The sequence below is a fragment of the Lagopus muta genome, chromosome 3, assembly GCF_023343835.1.
Source record: "Lagopus muta isolate bLagMut1 chromosome 3, bLagMut1 primary, whole genome shotgun sequence".
Classification (NCBI taxonomy): Eukaryota; Metazoa; Chordata; class Aves; order Galliformes; family Phasianidae; genus Lagopus; species Lagopus muta.
Window position 1 is genome coordinate 74,683,286 of NC_064435.1, and position 15,047 is coordinate 74,698,332.

The 15,047-nt window shown below is 35.9% G+C and overlaps 1 protein-coding gene across 6 annotated transcripts in view; it reads right to left on the reverse strand.

Moving 5' to 3' along the window:
• The window catches only part of CDH12 (cadherin 12), a 511,787-nt gene that overhangs the window by 474,691 nt on the left and 22,049 nt on the right, over positions 1–15,047 (reverse strand). The window contains exon 1 of one of the 6 annotated variants that reach the window (XM_048939407.1): positions 14,719–14,828. The exons of the other annotated variants lie outside the window; for them this stretch is intronic. The gene's annotated coding sequence lies outside the window, so the exon portion shown is untranslated. Of the gene's footprint in view, positions 1–14,718; positions 14,829–15,047 lie in introns of those variants that run through there. 6 annotated transcript variants of the gene reach the window in all.

Sequence of the window (15,047 nt, forward strand, 5' to 3'; positions counted from 1 at the left end):
TCTTCTTCCATGAAATATGTGCATTAAATTATAGACAATGCAAGTAGCTGAAGCACACAACAGACATCACAGCACAACCAGGCTGATAAAGTGTAACTGACTTAGGAAAAAAAGAAAAATTAGATTTTTTACTCTGAATTTAGCCTCCACAATGAAGCCGTAATGACCTCAGAGCTGTGTTACTACCATCATCTACTTGGTCCACTTTATGTGTTTAGATGTTAAGCAAAGTATGTTGAATGCATTTACACAAGCCAAAACCAAAATGAATGCATTGGTCTCAGGTGCAGTATTGATCTACTCTGGTAGTCAGAAATAGAATATATATGAATATTGCATATTGAAAAAATGTACAATTTTCACTTTGCCTGGCAAACATTTCATTAGTTGTAGTAAATTACTGATCTGACAGATTGCCGACAGAGCATTGTTTACAATATTTTAAGGTTCATCATGTTTCCTTGTTCTTTTGTGTTGTTTTGGCAGTGAGACATAATTCATGCTTTCCTATTTATCCTACTGTAATGGCAGTGCAGTAAATTATATCAGTGGTTATTTCAGCCAATCAGAAACCCTGATTAGTTGTACTCTAATTAAGGAATAATGAATGGGGAAGTGACAAATTTCCTCTTCCTCATTTATTTTTGTAATTAAATTGCATACTGTGCATCAATCAAATAATCTACATTATTAGAATTTGCAAACTTTTTTTGGAACCCTCATGTTGCTTTTTTGGCAGGAGCATTTATCAGGTTTTATGGCCAGCTGTCAAGAAATCATAAGGCACAGACATTAAGTTATCCATCTGATAAATGTCCTCAAGGAAAGATGAAAAATAATCAGCCATAACTGTTATAAAAAAGCGAGAACAGTATGTGGTGCTTCCACTAGTGTAGAAGAGGGTCAGACTTGGATATTAAGATAATTATTTACATTGTCAGATAACGACTCAAGGCAATAACTCTCCCAAGCCCTTAAACTTCTATAATTTAGTGTGTCGTGTCACTTGTCCTTCTGTAAGTCTTGATCTGGTGGAAAAGTGATTGAATAAATGGAGTACTGAATAAATGGTGGAAATCTCTACAAAGAAGGTAGATAAACACAACTTCTGATATTTGTAAACTCACATGCAACAGATACAAAGTACTTAGGGGTCTTAAGTGTTATACAAGAGTTAAGAAACAATAAATAAGATCGCTTACGAAAGTTAAAAATACAGGGATTTGCTTTTGAAATATTTCTATTTTTCAAAAGAAAAAAAGGCAAAAATAAAACCTAAGTTTAGCCAAAATGCAATATTGCTTAGTTCAAATATTTCCTAGATGCCATGTGATGGGTGGAGTTCAAAGCTTACAGGATGGCCTAGTTGCCATGAGACTTCTCCCTGCTCTTATTTCTTGTTCTGCTCCATGATGTTGCACAAACTGTTTCTGTAATGGATAGTTCACAGGGCTGTGAGGCCATGCAGCATTAAGTAAGGAGAGGAAACCTAAATGGCATTTCTCCCTTTCAGAGCAAAGGTGCAAAAAGGACAAAAACTACAACTTTGACATCATACAAACCTTCTTGTATTCTTTCTATTTTGAGAAATTTCACAGATTCCCAGATTTGTCTAGGGAATATTTTGCTTGATCTATCTACACATCTTTTCACATTTCTTCACGACAGAATGTTTTCTTCAGCTGAAAATCAAATTGTCACAAGAAGAATATTTCCATTAGGAAGGTTTCAACGAGAATTGCTATAGAGCATTCAGAAGTTACTCATTCTCAGTAATTCAGAACTTCTCTTTTCAGTTCTGTACCTATGAAAGGTGGACGATCACATCCATATGTTCTGTATTGTTAGCTAGTATTCAAACCTTTCTGGTTTTATAAATTCTTTTACAAATATAATTCCGTTTTTAATAAGTATTTCATCATGTCCATACTTACTGATTCAGTTGAGTTAGAAATAAAAAAGAAGGATAAAAATAACAAACATAGAAATAACATGGATGCACATGTCATTATGACTAGCTTAGAGCATTAGAGTCTGCATAACCACTAATAAATTTATGTAATCAATAATGTATTACATAAATAAATATATAAGTATGTTTAAGTGAAACAATATGGTGATAGCAGCCATTAGAAAATCATTACTGTTACGGAAATAAAGCCAGTTTTATCTCTCTCATTCAATATCAATATCTTGGTATCATGGAACCATGTCACATTTGCCCTGGAATTACTAATGAACAAGGCAGAAATAAGCATTTTCCTTGCAACTTTTACTACTTGAAATGAAGCAGAATAGAAAGGCCTATGTTGTAATTCAAAACTAAGCCCTTTGAAAGTTTGAAAAGTCTTTTATTGATAGAGAAAATTCAAAATAAATTCCAGATAAAGTTGTGCATAATGTTCTGTGTCAGGAGTTCTGTACTACAACAGATTCTAATGAGCTTCTTAGGTAAAACAGAGGCAATATACATCTAAAATCTTTCAGAGATCCACAATTTTCTTTAACATAAAAATATTGCTATGTTGTTTCTCATCTAGATTTAGGGTCTACAAAAGGATTTACCTTAAATATTCAAGAAATTGCAAATACTTCATTCCTACTTCGCAGTTAAAATAAGATAGAAGGAAGTTATGGATCTAAGTACCTCTGAAGATCATTACTTTTTTACCATAAAACCTACTCATGAACAAGTGTCCTAACTCTAACCTCTCAAATATGGTAAAAAGAATAATGCATCTTTTCTAAGGTGGGATTCCAGTTGCCTATTTGAAAAATAACAGTAGTGCCAAGCATTTCTTGAAGTCTTGCAGATAAGCATTATCACTGCACTGTTCTTTCTGGGGGGGGGGGAAGCACAAACAAAAGAGATTCAGATATTTTCATATAATGAAAATAAAAACAAAACCTAGTTGAAAACTCTCATTCTTTTGCATGACCCCTTGCAAACAACTTCATTTGTAACTATCAAAATTAACACAAAGCTTTTATGTTTATTATTACAAAAATTACTCACTGTAAAATTAGTAGGCAAGAGTTACAACTATGGTTATGGTTTGAATAGCAGGTTTTGCTTTGCTTGCAAAAAATGCCTGTAGTTCACATATCCTCTAATGTTAGTACACCAAGTTTGAAAGATATGCCTTTGTATTCAGAGTATAAATAAATAAATTCTGAATGTTTCTCAGATGCAAACTAGACGATCAAATTTCACTGAAATGTCTGTCACTGGAAATGGAAGATGGGAAAGAGGGTGCAAAGGCTTGTACGTTGGTCTTTGCAATTAGTGAGTTTGAACATCCTATGAAATTTCAAAATCTCTTTTGAATGAAGACTGCATGACTTTAAGCTTCCAAACATAAATGCAATATTGATCCTCAGAAATCATTACTCTGTTAATGTAGAGGGATGGAAAAGGAAGAAAACTCCTTCCATTAAAGCTTCAAGCAAATATCACAAGGGACTTCTGAGCCTTAAATGGGCTGAAACTTTCAGCAAATTAAAATAAGCAAGACTTCAGAATTTTAATTTAGTAAACATTTCAAAGGCCATTTTTCACTATTTCACTGTGTGTATATACCAATACGCAGCTGGGAAATCTAATTTAGGTTTGAAATCTATTTACAATTTTGAGATCACTGGCACTATTTCTGGGGATGTTTTTTGCGTAATGCTTTTAGAGCAGAATAAAAACGTTATATAAAGAGAACCAAACCTATTTAAGGTAATGAAATAGCTTTACTCGCTTACTATATGTGCCCATCTTTTCTCCTAATTCCCTGCCTAGTAGGTCAACACAGCAATAGTATTTTAATCACAAAGAACTGTAGTTCTAATGTCTCATATAAGGAACCAGCTCTTGATTATTCGAGCTATTTAGGAAATACATCGCTTTTGTACTACATATGTATAAATATACATGTAGTTTTAAGTATGGATGGATAAAAAAAGAAGTCGACTGGTTAGAAAGCGTATTTCCAAATACTTAATCACTACTTAACACTGTTGACTGTATTATATTTATCATTGTCTAGAAGCAGAGAAAGTGGAAAAAATGATGTCAGCAGGTGCAATCCAGTCCTATTTTTCACCATCAGTTTCTTACCTTAGTAAAGTGTTCTTGAACCATGTATAACTATTCTCTCTCCTTAGTGACAGAAACTGTTGGAGAACCTTTAAATTCTGCTGCAACAAAACTAATTCACTTGAAGAACATTATTTCCTTATCCATAAGTAGTTATTTCTAGCTCGAAAAGCAAATGGTATCCTGGGCTCCATCAGAAGAGGGGTGGCCAGCAGGGACAGGGAGGTGATTGTCCCCCTCTACTCTGCTCTTGTGAGGCCCCATCTGGAGTACTATGTCCAGGTCTGGAGCCCCCAGTACAAGAAAGACAGAAAACTATTGGAGAGGGTCCAGGAAAGCCACGATGATGATCAGGGGACTGGAGCACCTCTCCCACAAAGAGAGGCTGAAGGAGCTGGGCTTATTCAGCCTGGAGAAGAGAAGGCTGCCAGGTGACCTCACTGCAGCATTTCAGTACCTAAAGGGAGCCTACAAACAGGAAGGGAATCAACTCTTTGAAAGGGCAGATAACAACAGGACAAGGGGAAATGGTTTTAAGTTGAGGGAGAGAAAATTTAGGTTGGATATCAGGGGGAAGTTCTTTACAGAGCGAGTGGTGAGGTGCTGGAACAGGCTGCCCAGAGAGGTTGTGGATGCCCCATCCCTGGAAGTGTTCAAGGCCAGATTGGATGGGGCCCTGTGCAGCCTGGTCTAGTATTACATGGGGATGCTGGTAGCCCTGCATGTGGCAGGGGGAATGGAGATTCATGATCCTTGAGGTCCTTTCCAACCTGGGCCATTCTGTGATTTTGCGATTTCTCCTTTATCTAGGTTCCATGTACAGTTAGTAGTAAGCAAAAAAGATCATTTTTTTTTTCTATTTGTCCAAGTTTAATATCTTCGTATAAGAAAATGCAAACTATTTCTCTGCCCACTCATATTTTACTTGTAGTCTATATTAGCTAAAACGTTAATGTTTAGGAAGTTTTGTGCCAGTAATATGACAGTTTTACCAGAAGCATTTAAAATTTGTCTTTGTGAGCAGCTAGATCAATGAGCAGCCCGATGGTCACACAGTATAAACATGGTGACAGGCATGAAAACTGAATAAAACTTAGAAGTATTCAAAAAGAACTTACAAGTACATTCAAAACTTCCCTTGTTCTATTTTATCACGTTTTGTGTTTTGAATTGTTGTAACTAGGTGAGGACTCCTTCAGAGCAAACAACTGTGTGGCAGCACTGGAAAAGAACTGTCATGTTGGTACTTGCTTTGTGTTTGCAACTACAAAACATAATCGCTTTTCTCTTCTCTGTGGTGCTACCAGCCCAAGTCTCTCCTGAGTGATATCTATAGTCAGTATCAAAGTAGAGAGACGTTTTCTTACTGTTGGAAATTGCTCCATCTCAAGCTGAGAGGGGGAAAAAAAGATTACAAGACTCTAGACTTGCTAATAATCTGTCACAGCAGGCCAGGGTCAGCTAACTTTCCTCACTAAAAAAGAAAAAAAAGCAAGACGCAAAAGACAGAAACACAGATCTGATTTCTACAAACGTCCATCCCATCTGCTTATCCAGATGGCCAATTGAATCACAGGAGGAAGGTGTCACAGCCACCGAGAAACCCAAGTCTTTCCTGCTTTATCATACCACAGCCAAAACTAATAACTCAACAGCAGCCAACAGAACCCTGAAGGCTTTGTGTACTAGCACACAGAGCTTTCTTGTAATCATTGTGATACCTCCAGGAACAAGGGGTGGCATGAATCATTATTTGGATGTGATAACATGACCCATACAAACATTAGGGGATAATGGGCAAGCCTGCGCTCTGCAAATCGAATCACACTGTGATCCATCATTAACCTAAGTGAGCTATTGCTTTATTGAAGTAGCCCTGTAAATGAATAGGTCACAGTCTATTTAAAAGCTGAGAGATTTGTTAATGCTCCAAGGACTTATGTTCTATTAGAGCACAGAGCCTGAGTATAGCTGAATTTAAGTATGTTCTAATAGGATAGGTAAGAAGAAAGGGAAAACCTAAGAATTACAAGAGAAAAAAAAAATTAACCACACATGTACGGCTATAAAGAGATATTTCTAGATGTATCTCAATTTAGGTTTTGTCTTAAAGAAAGGTAAAAACACAATCACTGATTTCAAAGTACTGTTGTTTTATTATTTTATTGCTACTCTAGTGCTACTTCCATAGCACCAAGAGTTAAGACTTTGGGACTATGTGAAAGTTAAACTATTTCCAGTTAATCTGAATTAACAATACAAATTAGCATTGCTCATTGAACAGAGCTTCAAAATACAGTTTAGGAGATTTATAATATTAATCCATTTAATTGCTTCTTCAGGAACTCTGGATTTTGCAGAGGCATGAGTCCAGACACTTCTTTACCGTTCAGTTTAGATAACAGGAGTGAGTTTCAGAACCAATTAAGACAATCTTTTCAATTATTTCTATGCTTTTCTTACTATATCCTGGCAGTTCTACTTAACTGTGGGTGCAACAGTGAATTATGGACATCCTCCAAGACTGCTCAATTGAAAATGAAGAAATTCTAAATTATTTTCAGATTAAGTTTAAAATTGTAATTATATGTTTGAAAAAAATCTCTCCTCTCCTCTCCTCTCCATAAAACTACATGAAACTATGAAGTAAATTGCTATGTACCTTCATGGTAGTTCCGACTAAAATGGTAGTAATGGACTTAGCAGTTGAAAGGAAGACGTTATCATGGAGATTTCTCTGGGAAATTCAGGAGGTGCAGATCTTGTGAAACAGGGAAGAAACAGGTAGACCTAACACAAGAGACTCTTATTTACTTTCAGGAAAGACAGAAGATTTTCTTCCATTTTATTCATTTTCACCCTGAAATGTTCAAAAACATTTATGACTACCTCACTTTGCTGTTTTATAACTGCCCAGAATATTCTAGGAACATCTGCCTTGTCCTTCTTTTGAATTCCAGGGCCCCATCACAGATTAACTTTGCTAACCTTTCTAGAGTACCAGAAAAAGCTACTAAATATTACTATGTATACTGTTTTGACGACTTCTTTCTTGACATATATTTCACCTGTGGTGTAGTCATTATATTAATTTCCTTCACATTTCCTTTGAGACTTTCACCTGTTGGATTGAAATGCATGGTAGCACATTACATTTACAGCAGGAGGGGAGGGTCAACTTCTTTCACCTGTCACAAATTCAAGAAGGGCACGCAGATTCATGTTTAAACATTTCAGTTCACTCTACAGCCTTGGGAACAAATCCAGTGAAATACCCTTCCTCTGCATAATAATGAAGTCCCCATGAACCACACACAACGTTAGATTTCACTCATTGTCAGACATTAAAAGAAGCTATCATAATCAGCTCCTTCTCTAAATTACAAGTCTGCATTACACTTGTATTTCTGGAAAATACCTGATGATGGAAAATGAATTACTATGAAATGTAAGCATTACATCAGCTTTTACAGGTAGAAATTGTTTACTCTTAATACCCTTAAGAATGTATACAGGCCATGGATGTCTTCCTGACTTCTATATGATCTGGTAATAGAATAAAACTACACTTTCTCAGTGTAAGAGGGCAAACAAGATGTTAGAAAGGATCCAACACAACCACCAAGAAAACTTAGGAATTTATATGATGAAATAGCTGCAACCTATGCTTTTGCTACCTTCTCTCTCTGTCACAAACAAATGACAATGTAACTTAATTATTTTGAGTTACACACCGTAGTGATATTAGTTACATTAACCTGACAAGTTCGTTTTCCTTTTCTGGAGTATCTGGATGTGTACCCAGAACTCAACACTAGCAAAGTTTTGCATTATCTTTCCCTCCTGCTACTTCTGATAGTTTTTGCCTCTGCTCCTATCACTAAGAACAGATAATGCCATGTTTCTTAATAAATAAATAAATAAATAAATAAAGCAAGCAAGCAATATTTCCACTGTGATACATTTTCTGTAGGCCAGTATCAGCACTTTGCCAATAACAGAACACTAATATCTTTTTGACAGAGAGACTCCAAGCAAAGTTAAACTAGCTTTATTCCTCACCTGTGCTCCCAAAGAGACAAGGATCAATCAAAAATGAAGCCATATTCTAGAAGAATACATAATTAATGTTGGAATGCAACATGAAAGACACTGATGAATCAACTCTGTCACACCAGTTCATTGAGCTGTCTCTTCCTGAATCACATTGCTTCGTTTTTCTGACAGATATCAGAACCATGGCTATTTCCATTAATGTCAGGAAAGCTGAAGTAGAGAGGTTTTACTCAATGTTGTTTAGGTTTGATTTCTCTTTTATATCTAGAGAATTTAAAACCAAGAATGAATCTCAGTACTACCACCTCCCTTTCTATCATCATTATCTTTTCAAACACAGTTGAATTCATCAGATCATTAACATGTTCTCCATGAGACTCACTTTGTTATTTCAAAATGTTTTCCTTCTGCTCAAGTAATTTTCAAGGTGCTTTTTTAATTCCACACAAGTCCCATTGTATTTCATGCTGTTGTCAAAGTTTTCCAGGGTGTATATAAGAAAAAGAAATGTGAAAAAGAACTGAAAAAAGACCTCTCCTGTAGGTGACAGTGCTACAGTCTGCAGTTTCTCTGTCTACAAAAAGAGGGCATGTTCGAACAAATCTGAGTTCCCATAGTCAGTAAAGTCAAAGTACAATAAGATTATTTGCTTGGAACCTCAGGGCTTGAAACAGTTTGCAATTAATTTTTCCTGTAGGTAGTAAGAATCTATATATTGAGATAAAGAAGAAATCCTAGTGGAAGCTGGAGATGAGTGGTATCTTCCAGGAATCCATCTTGCTACTGTTGATCTTCAGTATCATTATCAATAACATGGACAGTGGGATTGGCTGCACTCTAAGAAACTTTGCTTATGACATCAAGCTGAGTGGTGCAGTTGACACAATAGAAAGAAGAAATGGCATCCAATAGGAATCTGGGTAGGTTTGACAAGCAGACCTACAAGAATCTAAAGAAATTAAACAAGGCCAAGTACAGAGTGTTGCACTTTGTTAAGGGCAATCTGAGATATGCATTCAGTCTGGGAAACCAACACATTGACAAGCCCTGTGGAGGTCTTAGTGGATGTAAAGCTTTGGCAGCAGAGTAGAGGACCAACTGTATCCTGGACTGCATGAGAAGACTGATGGCCAGCAGGGCAAGGAAAATGATTGTTTCCCTCTAATCTGCACCATGAAGCCTCATCAGGAATGTTGCGTCCAGGTCTTGTTGTTAGGGCCCCAACACAAGAAAGATATGGAATTATTGGAGCAGGTCCAAAAGAGGGCCACAAAGATGATCAGAAGACTGGAGCACCTCTCCTAGGAAGAAATGTTGAGGGAGTTGAGCTTGTTAAGCTTGAAGAAGGAAGGCAGCAAGAAGCCTTCTCAGTATTTGCATGGAGCTTATAAGGAGGAGGGAAACTGACATTTTACATAATCTGATAATGAAAGGATCAGGAGGAATGTGAGGAGATTTAGGTTAGATGTTGGGGAATTCTTTACTCACAGGGTGATGAGTCACTGGAACATGCTGCCTAGATAAGCTGGGGTATCCTATCTCTAGAGGCATTCAAGGCCAGGTTGGATGGGGTCCTGAATGGCCTGATCTGGTGAATGGCAGCCCTGTCCACAGTTGGGACTGGAACTAGATGATTTAAGGTCCATTCCAATCTAAGGAATTGGATCTACAATTCTTTGATTCTAAGATAACAATACAATGCAAAGCAATAAATAAATAAATAAAGCATAAAATTGCTACAAGGGTTTAGAAAATTATATAACCATAACAAGCTATGATATAAAGTTCAATTGTTCTCTGAAGAAAAGCAGTCTCTCGTGGTCGTTTAGTAAAACAGTTGTTCCGGGTTCCCTCACAACACATTTAACTGGAGAAAAGAAAATAAATTAGTCAAGGTAAAATAATAAATAGCAACAGATTAGGAAAGATTATCCAATAAAAAAATTAAAGTGCCCCAAACAGTCCATTTTACTTCTGGTTTATTCAGTAAGTATGTAGACTTCAGTAATGAGAAATGATTAATACCTAGTATTACTTGTTATGGCAAACAAGTACCTTCTTTAGCAGAAAGATTCTGAAAATAATATTAGTATATTTATTTTAATCATCTCTTAATATTAGGTAGACTTAAATAGCATCCTTAACCGAGAGACGTAATTACCTCTTGAATGGAGGCTTCTGAACAGCAGACTGTATTTAAGAGGGATGATCGAATCTGTATTACGTCATTGTAGTTTTTACCCTAAAGAATACCCTCTCTGATTTATATTGTTGAGTTTGGCATTATCAAGGTACAAAATAAAGTTCATGCGCAAATATAAAACAATACATTAATTTAGTTACTGGGTATTCCTAGTGTGACAGGACCACTTATAATTATTACACAGCTACTAGTAGGCTAATACAAGAGGATATGCTAAGATTTATATATACAATTAATATACCACAGCAGAACCTAGCTCTTCCTCCTTGTAGAAGAGAAGTGAAATCTAAAGTTGAAAAAGAGAAGGGCCACCTTTCATACAGGATGTTTTATCTCAGCCTATTCCATGAACAATTAGGTAACTAACGTTAAAAAGAAAAAAAAAAACCTAAAACTCTCATTATACTTTTCTTAACATAGTTATAGCACTTAGTACTTCAGTCAGCATCCATTTTTAGCAGCATTTTTCTGTTCAGTACCTGTTGTTACCATGCACCATAACTCATTGCTTTGTGATACATCAAACACGTTAAGTGCTGTATAAACTCAAATTCTCTTCTCCTTTAAAGACGTCACATAAAAATGTCTCAGTTTAAAGGGTATGTATAAACACACACAAACTTGTGTATACACAGAAATTCTTTAAGTGGAGACATTTTTATGAGTCATTTTGAAAGTAAAATAGTATTTGGCTTCTTATAACAAATTTTACATTCTAGATCTCTGAAAGTGCTTTGCAAATGAGTAGCATTTGGAAGCCAAGCAATATAGTGATGCTGTAGGTAAATGCACATTGTTTGAAGAAGAGCAGATAAATGTTAAGGAATTACAGTTTCTTGTCTTAACACACAAACACAAAAAGTAATGGATAAATCAGGAAAAGAATCAAGATAGCGCGGAATCAGTACCCATTTTTTGTTCTGTATTTCTCACCTGTCTCTATTAACATTCTTTAATGTATAGTTTCAAACATACCTGCTGTCTGAAATGAGTGCCAATGTGGAAATGAAATTAAAATGTGTCCAAGTTTTTCAGTAGAATACTGACAAAATATCAGTATATTTTGTTGTTTAAATTAGATCTTATATAAGTGTTTTTCTTTCTGTATTTACACTATAATTTAACTAATCTAGGTTTTTACAAGAGGATGACACCTCTACTGGAATTATTCAACAATATATTATTTTTGCTTTTTTATGAATTTTTCATAGATCAGTACATACAAATACATGCACGCACATGCCATGGTTTGTCAGTATTATAAAAATATTCAGAAATATTCCGATTATTTGGAAAGTAGTATCATATTCCTCCCAAAAAAGAAACAGCATTGATTAATAGAAATATATACAAATGACAGTTTTTCCAGAACCTCATGACTGAATTGGACCACTGTGATAACCTAATCAAAATGCAAACTGTCACTACAAAACTATTTCACACTCTATTCACGTATTTACATTAATATTTACATTAACTACACTGCATGGTATTAAAGTGCAAGGCAGAACTTTTATCAAACTTCAACTACTGTTATATAAACAATAGATACACATTGTTGGAATCTAGAATGCCTGATAATTACATAACATCTAGAAATTAAGAATACAGACATAAGCATTATGATAAACATAAACAATATATTCATGAGCAATACATATATTTCCTTGGGATACACTGTCATCTTAGAGCAATATCAGAAATATAAAATGCCTTTATAGACATATATATATATAGTTTATATATATGATCATTTATGCCTAGCAAGAGAAATGCTTGTTCCAAATATTTTCTGTTTTCGTACTTTAAGAGCAAGTGAATACATTGGAAATTGTGAACATTGGATAAATTTTCTACTATGGCACATGTCTGAAGACAAGCCTCACATTCCACAAAAGAGATGGCTGCACATGCTTCTGTGGCCATACATATAACAGACACGAGTACATACATCCATCTCTTCTGCTTATAAACTTGATGAAAATTCATATACTGACTTTATCTTCTATGTTTTACTATGACATCTTCATTAAACATATGTGCATGTCTAAATAGCTTTGAAAGGTTAACATTAGATTCTATATTACATAAGGACTACCTGAAATCTGAATGATAACAGAGTCACAGAATATCCCAAGTAGGAAAGGATCCACAAAGATCAGAGTCCAAATCCTGGCTCCACTCACAATCAATAAAAAAAATGAAATGACAACAGAATCATAGAGTGTACCAATTGGGAAGGGACTAAAAAGGATATAAGAATATTTGGAAAAAAAAAAAAAAAAGATATTATCTTGCATAGTTCTGTGCAGCCTAAATAATTCACTCATCCTGTTTTAAGTACTTACTTAAGCACCTTTTCTTAACTTTTTATAAAGCATTTATAACTATACCTTTAAGATAGTGTCATAGAAGTATCTAGACATAAAAATGAAGACAGATACATTATGTGTCAACATTTTCCAAAATATTATGCAGGAAAGTATGTAAAATGATCTGAATACTGGAAAAGTTGTCAGCCTAAAAATTATTTATGAAAAAGCAATTTAGGAATTTTCTACCCTATAAAATTTTAAAATCAACTCTTGCAGTACCATTGAGCTAATGGGTTATTTAAAGTTGAAAGAAAGTAAAATAAGTATTTACTTTCTTTCTGAGCAGTCATTACTAGTCATCTTCAGAAGAAGAACACAACCCCAACTGATGATACAAAATCAGAAACTGCATATAGGAAGACAACCATAACATTTGAATTTGCCTTTTTTGTTGTCTATTCTATATTGTATGTTACTGAAATTGAAGTAGAATTTCTTTATATATGTGTGTGTACATACATATATAATAGATAAATAATCATGTATTTGCAGCGAATGCTGTCTACATATTGCAAATAGAAATGAAATTGTGGAAGATCATATTGTCTCTGTTTGGTATACCATTCAACAAATACCATACACTTCACATTCAGAACAGCTGGGGGCAGGGGGAGAACAACCTAATTCAAATTAAATAAACTCGGTGAAAAGCACTGTATATAAAGTAGCCATGAAAAAAGAAAATAACTTTTTAAAGAATTATTTTCAAAATAATGCATTTTGCTTCTTGTTTCATGGAAAGAGAATTTGCTTTCTCTGTGCTACCTCTAACAGGGACCAGAGCTCAGCAAGAGCAACACCAAGTAACTACTTTGATCAGCTGAGATTGAAGCCTTTGTTCTGTGTGCTGGTATGTTCTGAAACACTCAGAATAGTTCAGCAATTAATTGCTTATGACTTCTGCAATGTAACCTTTTAGCTTTCACATCTGGGGAAGTATTTTGTAAGAAACCTTGAAAACTCTCAACAACACACAGTGATCAATGAAAGGTCTAATGAGATGTTCAGAAGGCTGAAATAAAGACCTCCTGACCAAACAGTGAATTTTCTGAAGTCCTGATTTAGTGGAAACATTTCAGTCCCAATCTACTTTCTACCTGAAATGCAATCATATACACAGCAAAAGGTATGCTGTCATAAGACCTACTTAGTATTCCTGTACTGCTAGTTTTTTGTGTTTTGTTGGTTTTTGTAATTTTTTTGTGATCTCTCTCTGAACTTGAAAATAAGAAAAAAATCACCAAAAATCCCAACTGTTCATTGATGTCATCCACCAATAAAATAATTTGCTTTCCTATTTAGTACTGTATGAATATTTGCAGACACAGAAACAAAAGCTGTTAACCATACCTCAGTACATGCAGAAATTAGCACAAAGCCCCTCACCACCACTGTAAGCTTTGGGAGGAATGTTTAAAATACAAGAAACATGTAGCCTTCCTCATGTATACTAAACATTTGGAGCTGAGATACCAAAGCCACAGCCATTCACATTTGAAGAGTATGTGAAATATTTATCAAGATAAGTACCTTCACAGATCTCTGTTATAGACATTTGCAGCATGATTTATAATTCGGGTCTAAAATCACCATGAAAATGTTTGTATAAGGATTATGTATGTTCTACTGCTCATCACATGATTAATTTGTAGAAGGCAAACTTGAAACATTACAATAATACAGCATGGCTTGCGTCTGAACATCTTGGATGTCAAGACTACATTTCATTTCTCACCATTACATTATTTCTGCAGTGCCTTTTTTTTTTCCTTTTTTTTTTTTTTTCCTTTAAGGGAGGAGGCTGCTCAGGTGTTTTCAAAGTCACATCAAGTCAAATTCTCATTTCTTACCTTCTGGCTTTTAATTGTACCTTATCATTTCAAAGGTCAGTGCTGCAGAAATCCACCCCCTCCACTCTCCACGCACACAAAAAGGACTGAGCGTTGAAAAAGATTTTAACACGCAAATACAGTCACTTTAAGTTTCACACCACCACTTACTTATTTTTCCTTCCGACCGCACTAAGCCCCCGGTTTGGCACGGTGCATTCTTAGCACTGCCCACCGCAAACTGCGCTCGTAGCCGGGCGCCTGGGAGCCAAGGACCCCAGCAGAGCGCAGGACCATACACGGCTCCCTCCGCGCCAGCCCCCCGCTCCCTTCCCTCCTCCGGGCACCGCCGGCCCTCCCACTTTGCTGAGAACTCGCTGAAGTTTGCGGTGCGGAGCAGGGAGACCGCCCGCTCCGCAGCTCCCCGCAGAGCCAGCCGCTCTCGGGGCGATGTAGGGTCCGCGTTCCCAACCCGTTCCGCCGCGCTTCCGGCCGGGAGC